At 36.4% G+C, this 17,148-nt stretch overlaps 1 long non-coding RNA gene across 1 annotated transcript in view; it reads right to left on the bottom strand.

Moving 5' to 3' along the window:
• The window catches only part of LOC141411587 (uncharacterized), a 178,337-nt gene that overhangs the window by 106,540 nt on the left and 54,649 nt on the right, over positions 1-17,148 (bottom strand). Inside the window, exon 2 of the long non-coding RNA XR_012436425.1 lies at positions 6,316-6,390. This is a non-coding gene — a long non-coding RNA (uncharacterized lncRNA). The remainder of the gene's footprint in view (positions 1-6,315; positions 6,391-17,148) is intronic.

The following is a 17,148-nucleotide window of genomic DNA, read 5'->3' on the forward strand; positions in this document are numbered from 1 at the left end:
CAATGAAGCCTCCAAAAAACTTAAAAGAACAGGATTCAAAAGAGCTTCCAGGTAAGTGCAGGGAAAGTGAAACAGCACAGGGGGCACAGATGCTCTGCAACCCCGCTTAACGTGTCATGTCTTGTCTGGCTGTTACTCTCTTGCATCTTTTGTAATATCCTTTATAATAAAGGGGCATACGTAAGTGTTTCCCTGAGTTCTGGAAGCCATCTTTACAAATTAGTCAAATTTAATGAGTTATGAAAGATTCAATTTTACAGCCCATGGGTCAGAAGTGCCGATCACAATCTGGGACTTGCAATTGCCATCTAAAGGGAAGGGAGTCTTGCAGGACTAGCACTCATTCTGTGAGTTCTGACACTTTCTTCAGGTAGATAGTACCAGAATTGAATTGAGAACACCCAACTAGTGCCCTCTCGAGAACTGCTTGAGGTATAAGGAAACAACCCCCACCCATATCAGAAGTGTGTTGGGTGGTGTTTGGGTTTGGCCTCTGATGAGCTCCGGTGAGCTCCAGAATTTGAAAGACACTGACATGAATGAAATTGTGACAAATAAAAATTGAAAGCTAGCAGGTGAAAATTTTCTTTCCATCTCTTCCTCAGTGAACTGTATTTAGATTCGCTTGTCAACTTCTTGTGTTTCCTTGGTGTCTCAAGATCAGGTACTCTGTAGTATGACAAAGGCTGTTTTTCAGTGAGAATTCTCTGACTTGTAAGACATGATGCCCCAGAAACTCAGGAGTTTACACTGAATCTCTCCTGCCAGAGACTGCATCTGGCATCCTTACCATCACAAACATTTCTGCCACAGTCATATCTGCAGGACCAGAGTCTGCGTTCTGAGGAGGTTTGTGCAAAAACTGCTGCAGAAACTTCTCTTGCCAGCTACCTTCTGAGCAAATAGGTTAGATTAACATTAGCAAATATGTTAGACACTACCGCCAGCCCCCAAAGTGTTCAACAAACGTTGTGTGCTTCTTATTAGCTGAAGGAAGATTATTTCAGAGACTATTAGGAATAGAAGACAGTACGATGAGACCGAGTGATCAGTGGCACTAGATATCTTAGTTACACCCCCAGTTCATTCTTGCTTCTGTCCTCTGTCACATCCCTTCTCCCTTACCCCTACTTTCCTGTGAGCACATTTTCTAATAAATCAGCAGCACATAAACGTGACCCCAGTTTCTGCCTCTGGGGCACTAGATATGGGATGATTCCCTTGCTTCAGACTCCCCAGAGTTTGAACCCATTGCTTCAACTCTACATCACCTTTCCCAACACTGCAGTCTATGCTCTGTGGACATCAACCTTCTTGGTTTCACTACAAAAAGCATGCTGTTTTATAGCTGTTAGCCTTTACATGCTCTTTACCCCAGGTAAAGAGCATTTCATTCCCAGGTAATTATCTTGCAGTAATCTACTCAGGGGAGACTGCCTTCTGTGGTTTTTTTTTTTTTTCTCCTTAGGGTAAGAGGGTACCAAAATCTATTATTTTTCTCACAGGAGATTGCTTTATATACTCCAGACCACAAATGCAATAGAAACTTCACCAGTGTATAGTGACCCTGAACCTCCTTGACATTTCTCTCCCATACTTTGATAGGTACTACTGGGGCCTCCTAGATAATAGACGGCCATTGGAGACTATGAGAGAAACCAAAGCACCCCTGAGAAAAAAAAATGCAAAGGATCTTTTGAAGCTATTTGTTGTCTGTTAACAACCTGGACCCTGAAATTTAGATGGCTGATTGAAGTAAGAGAAATCCTTACTTCTCCTGAACGTCTGCCAAGAAGGTAAAGAACTCATCAGAAAGTAGGTAAGGTTCAGAACACATGCTTTTCTTTGGAATGAAGGAAGGAGGAAGGTTGCAAGTGCAGATTTTTGTTCCAGACTTTGAGAACTTGGAAAACTACTCAACAAAGGAATCAAAGTTACGTTTTTGCAAACCAAATGAAAGCTGTTGATTATAGCTCAAACAATTTGTATTTGGTTCAAAAAGTCATAATACTTGCAGTAAACTTCATCTTAAACTTGGGTGGAACAAACTGATGCTTCCTTTATTTCAAATACTTTTGAGTGCTTTATCTTTGCTACTTGCTGGGTGAGGCACTTAGAGTAGAAAGGTGAGTTATGGGACTGACTGAGAGTTTTTCTGTGTCCACTGAGCTACAGAGTGAGTGTGCAGGAATTAAATTTTTTGTTTAACTTTTTATTCATTTTTTCTGACCACACTTGATATAAACTAAATGTGTAACACATTTAGGAATAAGGTACCTTCAATGAATAAACAGGCAAATAATGTGAAGAGACAATTCTCAAAAGAAGAAGTACAAATGTCCAATAAATACATGAGGAAATGCTCAACATCTTTGGACATAAAGGAAATGCAAATTGAAATGACACTGACATCTCACCTCACCCCAGTCAGAATGGCTATCGTTAAGATCACAAACAATGACAAATGCTGGCGAGGATGGGAAGTGGGGAGAGGAACCCTTGTCTACTGTTGGTGGAAATGCAAATTAGTGCATTCACTAATGGAAAGCAGTATGGAAGTTCCTCAGAATACTAAAAACAGATCTTCCATACAATCCAGCAATACCTGGGCATATACCCAAAGGAATGTAAGCCAGAATACAATAGAGACACTTGAACACTTATGATTATTACAGCTTTGGAAACAGTCCATATGCCCTATGACTAGTGAATAGAGTAAGTAATGGTATATTTCCACAATGGAGATTTATTCAGCCATAAAGAAGAATAAAGTTATGTCATTTGCAGATAAAGGGATAGAACTGGACATTATCATGTTAAGAGAAGTAAGCTAGACTCAGGACAAAAACCATATTTTCCCTAATATGTGGAGGCTAAACCTAAAACATAAATTGTGTATAAAAATGCATATATGATCTTATATACTTATAAATACATGTGTAGAGTATATATATATATATATATAGAGAGAGAGAGAGAGAGAGAAAGACAGGCAGACAGACAGAGAGAAGAAGCGAGAGAGAGAATGCGATTGTTTGAGGGGACTATGGGAAGGTGGAAGACAAGACAGAATGATAGAAAATGCATTGTATCTGTGTATGAAGATGTTATAATGATGCACCATAAACTGTTGGATTATAAGACAGCACAGAAATAAAGAGGAAGTAATAGAGGGGGTTAATGGTTAAAGTACAATAAATATATGTGTGAAATACCACAGCACAATCTCCTTGTAAAATCAAAATATATAATTAAAAAATGAAGGTAAAACAGGTCCTCTTTGTGAATGGGTATCAATGGGAGGAAGGAGTAAAGAAAGGAGAGGGTAAAGGAAGGTGGATATGATAGATATACTTTGTATACATGTATAAAAACAAAACAATGATACCTGTTGAAATTATTCTAAGAAGGGGGAGGGAGAATGATAGAGGAGGTGAAGCTAATTAAGATATATCTTAAGCACATATGTAAATGTCACAACGAATCCTTTCTGCACAAACAATATATGCTAATAAAAATGTTTAAAAATAAGGTGAATTTACTATACTTTTACAGAATTAGTCTCTTCCATTGGTGTTTTATAAATAAACCAACATGTTCTTCAGGTTCAGCACTCAAAATTCTGAAACTACTTCCTGTTAAAGTTCTCCCACACTCCACCTTCAGAAAAAATATTTTCTTCCTCTCTCATTACTAATCCTACTTGCTAAAAGTCCTGTCTATGGATTTCCCCACATTGTCCTGTGTAGTAGGCAGGAGGGAGAGTTCTGTATCCATCTGGATTCTTGCCTATTTTCATCCTTTCCTTCCAGGAGTGAGCTCTCATTTAGACTTTAGACTTCCTTGACTTCTGTGTGATAATGAGTGGAGCTGTTTACTTCACAGTTCTGGAGGTTTGCACATCTAAAATTGAAGAGCTCGTAGAGTAGAAGAACTGTATGTGGTTGTAGTCTTAGGCAGGAGTACATTTGGATGGAAGGTGTATATGTCAACTGAATGCAGGTAGCAATAAGCATGTATGTTCTGAAGACAGACGAGCAAATTTGCCTCCTTACTTCCTGCTGAACATAGAGCCTCTTTTGTCTCCAGTTGTCTTCCAGCAAACAAAGAAGGCACTTGGCCACATAGGGCTCACGTTTTATTTATTTAGTTCCCCCCTGTAGTGTTTTCAGACCAAGCTGCCCTACACGAAGGAATCATGTCTACTGATTAGCAAGGCCAGACTGTTGCTTGCAAAGTTTCTCTGTGACCCCTGCAATGGATTAATTGTTTGCCACAAGGAAATCTCTTAACCTTGTGGTATTTCCCTTTATATTCTCCAAATGGAAGATAATAATGCTAAAAAAAAAAAAAGAAGAAAAAGAAGAAGAAATGATTTGATATCCACAAATAAGAAGCACCCTTTCTGTGTCTTTGAACAGATAGGCTTCTTGTTACAATAATAGTATTATTTTGTCAACTTTAAAATAATTCAGGAGAGTTCCTGAACACTGCTCTCTGGACAGTAGAACAAATTTTCATTGTTACCATTTTGCTCAATTGTTTTATTTTATCTGATGAGAAACTTGTAATAGAAATCATTTTAACTATTCTCTTTCTGCATCGTTTTCTAAAAAGTGATGAAAATATGATTTATCCACGCCAGGAGGTCGATAGTGAATATATAACATTTTCAAATGGAAAAATAAATATGAAATCTATAGCAAGCATTCATATTGCAAATATAAATGGTGAGCAAAACTTTAAAATGGCAGTGTTTGAGATTTGATCCATGACTATGTCTTACAGAAAATGTTAAGCAAGGATGAGTGTCAAAAACTGGAGAAAAGCACCTAAGGAAAGAATTAGTATGGTGGATGAAAAGAACGTTTATAATTTCTAAGAAAAAAATATAGAACTGCATAGTTTACAAATAAAAGACCTGTGCTACGTGATTGTTACAATGGAACTGTAACAAAAGATGCTGCAGAGAAGTAGTGTTTAGACAGGCTGTGAGTGCTGACTTAGAGAAATATCACACAATAATAAAGATTCCAGAATGGCTATTGATTTGTATGCAATGACAATGTTTTTAGAAGTCCAACTTCTAATGTTAAAATCATCAAGAAAATGCACTAGAAAACTCCTGCTTAACAGAAATTTTACTTTATTTAAAATTAATTTTAAAATCTGCACCTGCTTTATGCTTCTTTTTGATAAAGTGTTAGAAAAAACCCACAAATTGCTAGTTAGATTAAATAAACTTCTATCCACCCAAGTAAGCTTTTCTTTTCCAGACTCTTACACAGATTCATTATACTTCAAGTGTACCAAATCTAGAATAAATAAGTTTATATTGCATACTTTTTGCTGGAGTTTTCATCACTGTTTGCACTTACAATGTTACTGTGAGTTGAAACTTTGACATTATACAATTTCTATCATTGTATTTATACTTGAAAAAATATTTGTGAACTAGAGAAGTAACAGTGACAATAAAAACACACAAAAATTTAAATGTTATGAAAAGACAAATACTGTATGATTCCACTTATATAAAGTAACTAGAATAGTCAAATTCATAAAGACAGGATACTTCAGGGGCTGGGGGTGGGGAGTAAATGTTTTTAATGGGTATACAGTTGCAGATTTGCAAAACAAAAATGGTTCTGGAAGTGGATGATGGGAATGAGTGTACTACTATGCAAATTAATTAGTTTCACAAAACTGTATTATTCAGAATGGTTAAAACTGGGAGTACAGCTCAGTGGTAGAGTTTGCACTTAGTGTAAACCCAGAATAAAAATATTTTTTAAATGGTTAAGATGGTATATTTTATAACAATTAAAAATTTTTAAGAGAATTAGTAATAATATGGAATTTTTGTGTAAGTTTTAACTGAGATCATTTTAAAATGATTCCATTTCCTATTTCTCTGAGACTATGTGCTACACTTTAGATCTCTCTGGTGTTCTATGAACCATGTTGAGACCACTCATGAGACAGGAGCCTGCTCTTTCTGTCCAAGTTAGCGAAGTTCAGATGTTCAGAAAGCAGAGGATTTTGAAGAAACAGAAAAATGATTAATGGGCTGGGGATGTAGTTCAGTGAAAGAGCACTTGACTAGCATGAGCAAAATCTTGTGTTAGATCCCTAGCACAAGAAAGGAAGGAAGGAAGGAAGGAAAGAATGATGGAAGGAAGAAAGAGGGAAGAAAGGAGGGAGGAAGGGAGGGAAAAAGGAAGGGACGGAGAGAGGGAAAGAGGAGGAGAGAAGCAAAAAAGGAAGGGAAGGGAAGGGAAGGAAAGGAAAAGTTTTATCTTGTCTGTGTAGTACCTTGCCTCCTCTTGGAATGACTTCACCTTTTGGAAGAAGGCTGGTATGTAAACATCAGCTTGGATCTTCTCTTGCCTGAAAATATACAAAGGAAAGTGACTTAGGTCATCGGGCTACATTTCTTAAGTCTAGCTACAGGTAGAGAAGCAAAAAAGAGACATTAGGTCTCAGTCATGTTGTGATATAGCTCACTTCATACACAGAGATTTGTGGCTAACATCCTAGTTAGTGAGGCAGAACAATTCTGTGTATGTTTCTCCTATAGATAAAGTAACTCAATATCAGAGAATCATAGAATCTAATCCTGGCTATATATGGACTAGCATCTTCTAAGTGGCCTTGTTTGCTTATACATATAAGATTTTGATTATTCATGGGAAGAGTTTGATAGCCATGCAGAAATTTGTTGATAAGAAAAAAGTTTAAAGGTCTATTGTCATTTATCCTCATATAATAGAATCCATTTTTTTTTCAGGCTCATCTATTTAATGCTGTTTTGTACACAATCCAAATCATCTTGCATGATCTTGGTCTCAAGTTCACAGATATTAGAAATGTCAATTAGGAAGGGACATTTATGAGTAAGAAGACTTAGAATAACTCAGGATAATAACTAGCTGGTTAGCAATGAAGGTTGACACAAAAACAAACCTCAAAATAGATACAACATCTTAGTACACACTATCTTGTCATGATGAAATGAAATACATATTATAATACTACTACTTCTAGTAAGAATTAAAATAGCTTAAGTTTGCAGAGTGTCTATTGTGTAACCAATGTTGTTCTTTCTAAAGTGCTGCAACATTGACAGCTCATAATTTAAAGGGGTGATAATTATTGTCCCTGTTTTTGTCATGACATAAGTGAAGGGCAGATTGTTTAATTTTCCCAAGATTACAGGATTAATGAAAAACTGTTACATTCAGCTACCATACTTCAGTTGAAAACAAGTTGTACCAGTTATTCCATAGATAGATAGATAGATAGATAGATAGATAGATAGATACTTCCAAGATTTCTTAATGTCATTTTTAAACAGGCTTTAGTCCACTTTAACCAACATTCACTGAATATATGTTCTTTGTCATTCATGGATCCCAGTCAGAGATCATCCATATATCAGATTAAATTCTATTCCTCTTGAAATGAAGCTCCTAATCTTATCACTGTCTCACATAAACAATGTGATTTGATAATGACAAATTTGTGTGTTGTGTGTATGCAAAACTGAATGCTTAAGAAAGAATGCACGTGGTGAATAAATGTACTCATTTGTATTTTTGAGCCAGTATAGGTTAATCTCACCTCAGTTTGCATAGTGATCTATATTTTATATGATAGTCAAATAGATTATTAAGTTATTATAGTTATTAAATTATTATTTCAGTTTTTAAAAGAAGGAAATCCTTCCATTTGTGACAACATTGATAAACCCAGAAGGCGTTATGCTAAGTGAAATGAACTAGTAATAAGAGGACAAAGTCCTCACGCTTCCACTTAAGTGAAGTATCTACAATAATCAAACTCATCAAAGCAAAGAATGGAATGGAGGTTTCTAAGGGCTAGGAGGGTTATGAAACAAGGAATTTTTGTTCAAAGGGTGTAAAGTATAAAGTTTCAGTAATGCAAGATGAGTTCTAGATAATATTTCCTAAAATTAATAGTAGAGTGTTATGCACTTTGAACTATGTTAAGAAGATAGATCTCAAATAAAATATGGTAGCTTTAGTCCTTACAGTAGATACCACAAGATCACAATCTCTTTGTGCAATGCTGCCAGCCAACTTTCAGGCAACCCAAGGCCAGGTATCATTCAGTCACCAACTTCTGATTTCCCAGACTTCTGTAATGCATTATCTCTTTATAATTGTTTGTTGATCAATATGTGGAAATTGAGTCTTCTTCATTACCTGTTACTGAACAGATTCTGATATACACCATAGCAAAGATGTTGGTCTAGCCAAATATGAGCTCATTGATGTTAAAACAAAAAATCTTGCCACATTGTACTTTATCTCAAAAATACCTGGAAAATTCTGGTAGTCTTGAAACAAGTCTATCCTGGCTTTGTAATATCTATGGAAGCTGTGATCCCAAATACTTCAATGTATCTTTATGGATTGGGATTTCTACATTTGCAGTCATCAAATAAATAAATAAACATTTACTGAAGGCCCAACATGATGTGTGTGCTGCATAGACAAAGACAAGCCTGTCATTCAATATTCTTACTCAAGATAAACAACACTAACCAACTTTCATATCAATAATGTCTGTAAGTAATAAAATCTACTTGTAGCTTGCTTACATTTAAAATGTGTTGTTTTCACCACCACCAACAGGTGTTGGAGAGGATGCGGGGAAAAAGGAACCCTCTTACACTGTTGGTGGGAATGTAGACTAGTACAACCACTCTGGAAAAAAATTTGGAGGCTACTTAAAAAGCTAGACATCGATCTACCATTTGATCCAGCAATACCACTCTTGGGGATATACCCAAAAGACTGTGACACAGGTTACTCCAGAGGCACCTGCACACCCATGTTTATGGTGGCACTATTCACAATAGCCAAGTTATGGAAACAGCCAAGATGCCCCACCACTGACGAATGGATTAAGAAAATGTGGTATTTATACACAATGGAATTTTATGCAGCCATGAAGAAGAACGAAATGTTATCATTCGCTGGTAAATGGATGGGATTGGAGAACATCATTCTGAGTGAGGTTAGCCTGGCCCAAAAGACCAAAAATCGTATGTTCTTCCTCATATGTGGACATTAGATCAAGGGCAAACACAACAAGGGGATTGGACTATGAGCACATGATAAAAGCGAGTGCACACAAGGGAGGGATGAGGATAGGTAAGACACCTAAAAAACTAGCTAGCATTTGTTGCCCTTAACGCAGTGAAACTAAAGCAGATACCTTAAAGCAACTGAGGCCAACAGGAAAAGGGGAACAGGTACTAGAGAAAAGGTTAGATCAAAAAGAATTAACCTAGAAGGTAACACCCACGCACAGGAAATCAATGTGAGTCAATGCCCTGTATAGCTATCCTTATCTCAACCAGCAAAACCCCTTGTTCCTTCCTATTATGGCTTATACTCTCTCTACAACAAAATTAGAAATAAGGGCAAAATAGTTTCTGCTGGGTATTGGGGGGGGTGAGGGAGGGGGCAGAGTGGGTGGTAAGGGAGGGGGTGGGGGCACGGGGGAGAAATGAACCAAACCTTGTATGCACATATGAATAATAAAAGAAAAATGAAAAAAAATGTGTTGTTTTTCATTGAACATGTTAAAGACAACAGTGTAAATTTTACTTTCTGAAAACAGTGGTAACTCTTTCAATGAAATTAGTTTCTTTCGTAACTATCTGGTTTGTTTTAAGCATTTAAAACTACTTTCTAACTGGGGATGGTGGTGCACACCATGAGTGTAATCCCAGTTACTCAGAAGGCAGAGGCAGGAGGATTGAGAGTTTGAGGACAGCCAGGGCAAATTTCGTGAGATCCTGTCTCAAAAAGAAAATAAAAGGGCTGGGAGTGTGTTCAAGTGGTAGATCACTTTCCTAGCAAGTGTAAGACTCTGGGTTCATTCCCCAGCACTGAAAAAGGAATACAAAACAAAAACTTTCTTCTGTAAAATAGCAATAGGACTCATTAAAGGTCTATTGTCATTTATCCTTGTATAATAGAATCCATTTTTTAAAGAAAACCTTAAGAGGAAGAATTGATCTCAAGAACTTCAAAATTTATGATGCATGAAAATTTTCTGCTTAAGAAAAATGCTGTAGTATCTATCTACTACTTCATTAATATAATATAAAGTCTATTTGTTAAATTTAAATCAGAGAGAAAAGAACTAATGTAAACTTTCTTATACTGACATTGGTTCTAAACTTCAGTGCATACACAATGAATATCATTGAGAAAACTCAAACATTTGGAAAAATACATTCATAAGCTGAAACTAAAACTTAGTGTCTTAAAAGAAAATGAAAGGACTACCTCCTTCCCCTAGTCACATTAAAGCTTCTTCATTGTGCCAGCAGCATCAATAAACTATGACTGCATGATACTGCATATGTTCTGCATCCAGCTCTTATCTTTAAAGATCTTTCATTCTAATAAGTCTCCATTAATACAGAATCATTGAAACATATTCAGAATCCACAGAGATTGAACATAGTTTTCCTCAATCGATAGACAGGGAAGTTTAAAGAATGGGACAGCAAGAAAGAACCCAGAATGAACTCGGTAGGTGCTAGTTTTCATCTCCTATTACAGTCCTCAACTTTCCCTGCTCCATAACATGTAAGGGCACATTCTCTATGGAAGATTAGAGTCAAGAACTGCTGCAAACACAAAGAACCAGCAATGAGAGTACAACCACAGATATTCTTATGGATTTACCTATTGTTTCTGTCTTTGGGAGGCCTAGAAGGAGATACCAGAGCAATCTCTGAGGCTCTAGATGAAGAACCAAAGAGATTAGGGATTATTTCCTTTGGATGCTTTAATAAATCAGTCTGCCTGCCTCCTTCTGCACTCCCAGTCTGGGTAGAGGGGAAGATCTGTGGGTCTGTGGTGTTTCCCCACACTGGTTGAGTGCCATCTCTTAAGTCCAACACAAGGCTTGAGCTTTGGTAAACTAAGGGTGAAAAAAATAAAAATCCATCCAAAGAAGATCAATCAGAACCAACACAACCTATCCCCAACAATACAGTATTTTAGCAAAGAATGAACAACTTCAGTAAAGAATTAATAAGAATAATTTAGGAAATTCGGGTACATCACTTGGAAGACTTTGTGGAAATAAGCAATTTAATACATAAATCACAGGAAATATGCAATAGTATTCTGGATAATCAAGTTGTTTTTATCTTGATTTCCAAAGACAGAAGGTAAGAACACAAAGAAATGAAAATGGGGAAAAAGCTGATAGCTGTAGATGTCCAGGAGACCAAATATGCAAGGAATAGAAGTTTCGTGAAGAACTGAAAGAACTGAGAAAAAAGAGTAATAATTAAAGAAATGGTGGATGAAATTTTCTATATGTTGAAGAACAAATGTCTTTAATGTCAGTATGAGAAGAAAAAAATATATATGTATATGCATAGGAAACAAGTTTTAGACAATATTTCTGGACTCTAAGGACAAAGATAATTTTTTTACATTTTTATTAATATGTACTAGTTGTAAACAGGGGTTTCATTATGACATTTACATACGTGTTTATAACATATCTCAATTAGATTCACTCTCTCTATCATTCTCCCTCATACTCCTCCCCCTTCTTAGAACAATTTCAACATGTTTCATTGTTCTATTTTCATACACATGTACCAAGTGCATTGACCATATTCATCCTCCTTCATTCAGTCCATTTACTCTCCTCCTACTATTGATAACCACTCCCAGATAGGACCCTTTTTACATCCCTGTCCTTCATTTCTTATGTGTATATTGACTGTTAATTGGGGTTTGTCGTGGTATTTCACACATATACTTTAATCAGATTAAGCCCCTCTACTATGTACTTTTTATTGCCCTTCTCCCTTATTATTCAACAGCTTTCAGTACATTTCACTATGCTATCTTCATACAAATACAATATATTTCAGTATTATTTACTCTAGCATTTTCTTTCTTTTTTAAATTTTTTATTACAATATATTCATTATATAGGAGGAAATTCATAATGACAATTCTGATTAGGCTTATAGTATACATTAGTTACATTGACTCCATCATCTGTCCTCTCAACCCCCTCCCTGCCTCACTTAAAGCAATTGCAAGAGGTTTCTTTGTTCTAGTTCATGTAGGTTATATGAAGTTCATCAACCATATACCCTCACCTCAATCTCCTTCACTCACCCTCCCTCCTCTCACTAGTAGCCCCCTCCCACACTGTACCTATTTTATAGTCCTGTATTGAAAGCTGTTGAAAATAGGGGATGAGAGGTAAAGAGGTAAGGTAGAGTAATGCAAAGGGTTGAATGGACCAAAGTAAAGTGTACTCACAACAGGGATACATTGAGACACCCTTTTCTGAACATCAACACAAATGTTAATAACAAAAACAAGACCATAAAATAGGTATCATTTTCTTTTCCTCTCCTTTCTCCCCTTAGTCCTCTCTGACAGACCCACTATTATAATCATGTTCTTTCTTTCCCTTTTTTTCTTTCTTCCATCCTTTCTTTCTTTATATATGTATACATATACATATATATACACATATAAATATATACCTATATATAAATATATCTATATAAATACATGTATATATAAAAATATATATACCTATACATAAATATATACATATAAATATAAATATATATATGTATATATTTATCTTTTAGGTTTAGTTTCCACATATAAGGGAAAACATGTTACCTTTTCCCACAGAACAGGTTACTCACAATGGAAAAAGGAACTGACAGGCATTGAGCTTCCATCAGCAAAATGGGAGGGTAGAAGACAGTGAAATAATACCTTCAGACACAGAAGAAAATTATTGCAAGCATCACAGCAAAATTTTTTATAAATCTACTTCAATTAAATGTAGTATTTGCATAAAAATAGGCAAACATCTATAGAAGAATCTAGTCATTCTGATACAACTGGCTACTGATTTGAAAGAATATAAAATTGTACCATGACCCTATGCTACATTCAAAACGAAATTTCAGGTGAATGAAAGAGTTAAATTTTAAAAAAAACTAAATATTTGTAAGTCAAATGAAAAATTAAACAATAAGTATTTATGATAAAACAGGAAGAAGCATGTGTTTATCCACCGATGTTAGAAATTTCAAGTGTTACATTTTTGGTTGAGAGTATCTGAACTGAGTTGAATTCAGCTGATTAAATCCAGTTAAATGAGGACTGGAGGCTTGACTCGAGAGGTGGAGTGCACCTACCCAGCAAACTCAGGTTTGCCCTGAGTCCAAACCCTAAGTACTTCCTCCACTCTCCCCAAAATCAGTTGAATGAAAGGACTCAACTGCTAATTCCTGTTCTTTCTGCCTCCGACCCAATATTACAAACAAAAGAACTGAAGAGCAAGAAATAACTACAGACTGCATTTAGAAAGTTTATACAAGAGGTCTGAACTTTGAATATAAACTTTCTGGGTTACCCAAGTTGTCTAATTCACAAATGCATGGGGATCACATTCTTTTGATGCAATTCTCTCAACTATATAAATAGGTAACATTGTAAATTGCATTTGAAATGTTCATGACAGATTTAAAAACCTTCTTACCTTACAGAACCTTTGAGAATAGTATCTTGTGAATCCTGCTTCTACCTATGTCAGTATTACAGACACAGAGATCCATCAAATGGTGTGTGTTGTTTCTTATTTGCTTTTGTCTGAGTATTGCTTAAAGTAGACCTCACTATGCTACAGTAACAAGGTAAACCTGGATTCTCAATGTTTTACCAAAACTAAGGTAACTGAGGCCAATAGGAAAAGGAGACCAGGAACTAGAGAAAAGGTTAGATTAAAAAGAATTAACCTAGAAGGTAACACCCACGCACAGGAAATCAATGTGAGTCAATGCCCTGTATAGCTATCCTTATCTCAACCAGCAAAACCCCTTGTTCCTTCCTATTATTGCTTATACTCTCTCTACAACAAAATTAGAGATAAGGGCAAAATAGTTTCTGCTGGGTATTGAGGGGGGGAGCGGGAGGGGGTGGAGTGGGTGGTAAGGAAGGGGGTGGGGTCAGGGGGGAGAAATAAACCAAGCCTTGTATGCACATATGAATAATAAAAGAAAAATGAAAAAAAAAAAAAAAAAAAAAAAAACTAAGGTTCATTTCTTACTCCTACTACATACTCCTCTAGGGTTTGCTCCAAATAGTCATTCAAGGACTCTGGTTTTTGGAAGCTCTGTTGTTTTTACAGAAAACATGTCCTCTTCTTGGGAAGGCCCCCTGGGGACTTTTCACAGGGGACAAAGTTTGTAGAGGTTTCCTTACTGATGATTAATTTCTTTGACTTGGTTTCTTGACTTATTGGCTAAAACTAGTCACCGGCACCACTTGACAGTAAGGGACTGTGACAGAGTATTGCTATATGCTCTGAAGGAGGTACGGTTAGAATTGGCTGATCCCTTGAATTCATTACCAGTTTGTTTTGAGGATTTGAGGTTTTGTTTGTGCTTTCATTTTGCTAAACATAGCAAAGGATGATAGTAGAGGAGCAAGCTACAAAATAAATTTATTTGATAAAGAAATGTCTACAAAGGGAATTTAGATGCCTGCTGAGATAGTTGAAAAGAAAGGTGATAGAAGTTTTGCTCGTGGCAGTTCTAGAAAAATTGGATGCTATTAAGTAACAAATAAGGTATGGAATTAGGTTATAAAAATGATGTGTAAGAGTCACAATGGAGGGACAAAGGCAGCTAATAAAGATAAATGAAGAAGAGGAGGCTGCTGTCAAAGGGAGGCAGCTCAATATGACATTATTTCAAAATAGTACAGTACAGAAGAAAAGAGCTGAATGTGATCTGACTGCTGAAGCTGACATTAGCAGCTGTGACTGTGGCAGAGTCCTATGTTTATGATACAATGAGCACAGTACTAAAATTTTGCATCTCATGTTGTAGACTTAGCTTGAAGTCAGTAGTTAGCTACAGCCTAGAATTCTAAATAAGACAATAATTTGTTTTCACTTGAAGTATGCAGATATTCCTGAAGTTCTTTTTTCTCTAAAAACACCAGTTACACAAACAAAGAAGAGACTTCACAGTGTCCTTGAAGTAATTTTAACAAATGCCATATTGTCATTTTCAGAGGCATCTTCAGACAGTTTATACCCTGGTATGCATCCAACATGCATGATCGAGATTTTTTTCTAGTAAACTGTGTCAATAAATGGCAAAAGCCAAGAGCAAATTTCTCTGGAAAATTATGCTAACTGTAGATATTAACTCATTGACTAACACAAACATGCTACTATATTAACATTCTAGAAAAAGAAAACATTCATTAATTTCATTTTAGAATCAAATTTGAGAATTCATTCTAATTCATTTTCATGGATGAATTTATGAAAATGATAGTATTTGAAAATAGCTATTTTAAAAATAATTAATAAACCATTGACAAAAGCACACTTTCTAAAAAGTAAAATGTTAGGGAAATGGCCAAAAGCTGACTGTGGTCATTGAAATAAATAAGTTCCTTCATAGACCTCTTGACTTTTGAACTACAACCATAGTTTCCACCCAACATAAAATGTGGCTGCAGATTTATAGGAGATAAAATCTTATAAAATGATAATAATCTGAGTCACTAGTTATCCCAACAGATTTGTATCTTGAAAAATACATAACTTCTTTATCAAATGCTTTGCTAATAGCTAAAATTAGCCTCCATTTGTCATACCAATGAAGTGAAGCCTCAAGGGTAAAAACAAAGATATGAACACATACTTGCTAATTCTATCATATCACCTACATGATAAGACTCTAAAGTGATAGAATCATTGAAACTAAAGTTAAGAACTTGAGTTTTTTTAATTATCTGTTTTAAAATGTAAGAGAGAAGCACACTGAGAGACCCATGATCTCTGCAACTAGAGTGCAGAAGCAGATAGAGTGAGCTCTGTAAATCAAAAATCTTGCTGAAATGCTGGAGCCACACTTGGCAGAAAAAAAGCACCAAGAAGAATCAAAACTTTGAAACCCTGAACCCCCAGCCTGTACAGAGATTCTTCACACCATGTTACACTGAGAAAACAGGAAGGTTCCCACACCACTAGATTCCAGCTCCAAACCTGCTTGGGAGGCATCGGCAGACCAACAGGTGAGCAAATAAACATCATGTGGTATTCCCACAGCCATCCCTGGGATAGACTGACCCTCTCACCCAGCCAAAAAAACAAAAACAAAAACTGAATAATAAACAAGGAACTGAAAAGGAGCACACAGCAGAGGGGGCAGGTGCTGTAAGCGCACTGGAGAAGGAGGGAAGAGCAAGGAGCTGATCTCCACGGGAACTTTCAGTAAACAAAGACTGGAAAGGCAGAAGGGTTGACAAGGGCAGGTGATAAGCCACTGCCTGAAATAGGGCAGATAGTGGTCCACAAAGCTCATCTCCTGAGCCAGTGAGCAACATCCAAAGTCAAACAACATTGCAAAATTGAAAAACACTCAGCAAACCAGCATAACATGCTGACAACAGAGAGCCGGCTGATGGATCTCTGACCTTGCCCCAGAGAAAGAGAGTGAGGCAAAGAAACAAGCCCCCAGTAAGCCAACACAGCAAAAACCCAACTCCAAAGCAGGATGGCTGGTGGGCTGAAGAGCTGTTTTCTGGAACCTGAGGACAATATACAAACTCAAACTGCCATACCTCACTGAGGGAGGAGCTGACTAAGCAGCTGCCACTGAAAGACAGGAAAAAAAACTGGCGAGTCTTCCCAAACACCTGGCTAGACTTAGAGCATCTGCTTAAATACCAACACCAGGACTGGATGCTGAAAGAGTAAAGTCAGAACTACTAAGACTGAAATTCTATTGTTCCTGAACCTGGAATTTTTTCATGTATTTGTTTGTTTGTTTTGTTCCCTGTTTGCTTGTCTGTGATCTCCTTAATGATCATCAATGCAAAAATACTCAATAAAATAATGGCAAATCAAATTCAACAACACATCAGAAAGATCATCCACCACAACCAAGTGTCTCCATCCCAGGAATGCAGGCGTGGTTCAACATACGTAAATCTACAAATGTAATACATTTGTAATACATTAATAGAAGCAGAGACAAAAACCACTTGATCATCTCAATAGATGCAGAAAAAGCCTTCA

The sequence above is a fragment of the Castor canadensis genome, chromosome 10 (assembly GCF_047511655.1).
Source record: "Castor canadensis chromosome 10, mCasCan1.hap1v2, whole genome shotgun sequence".
NCBI lineage: Eukaryota > Metazoa > Chordata > Mammalia > Rodentia > Castoridae > Castor > Castor canadensis.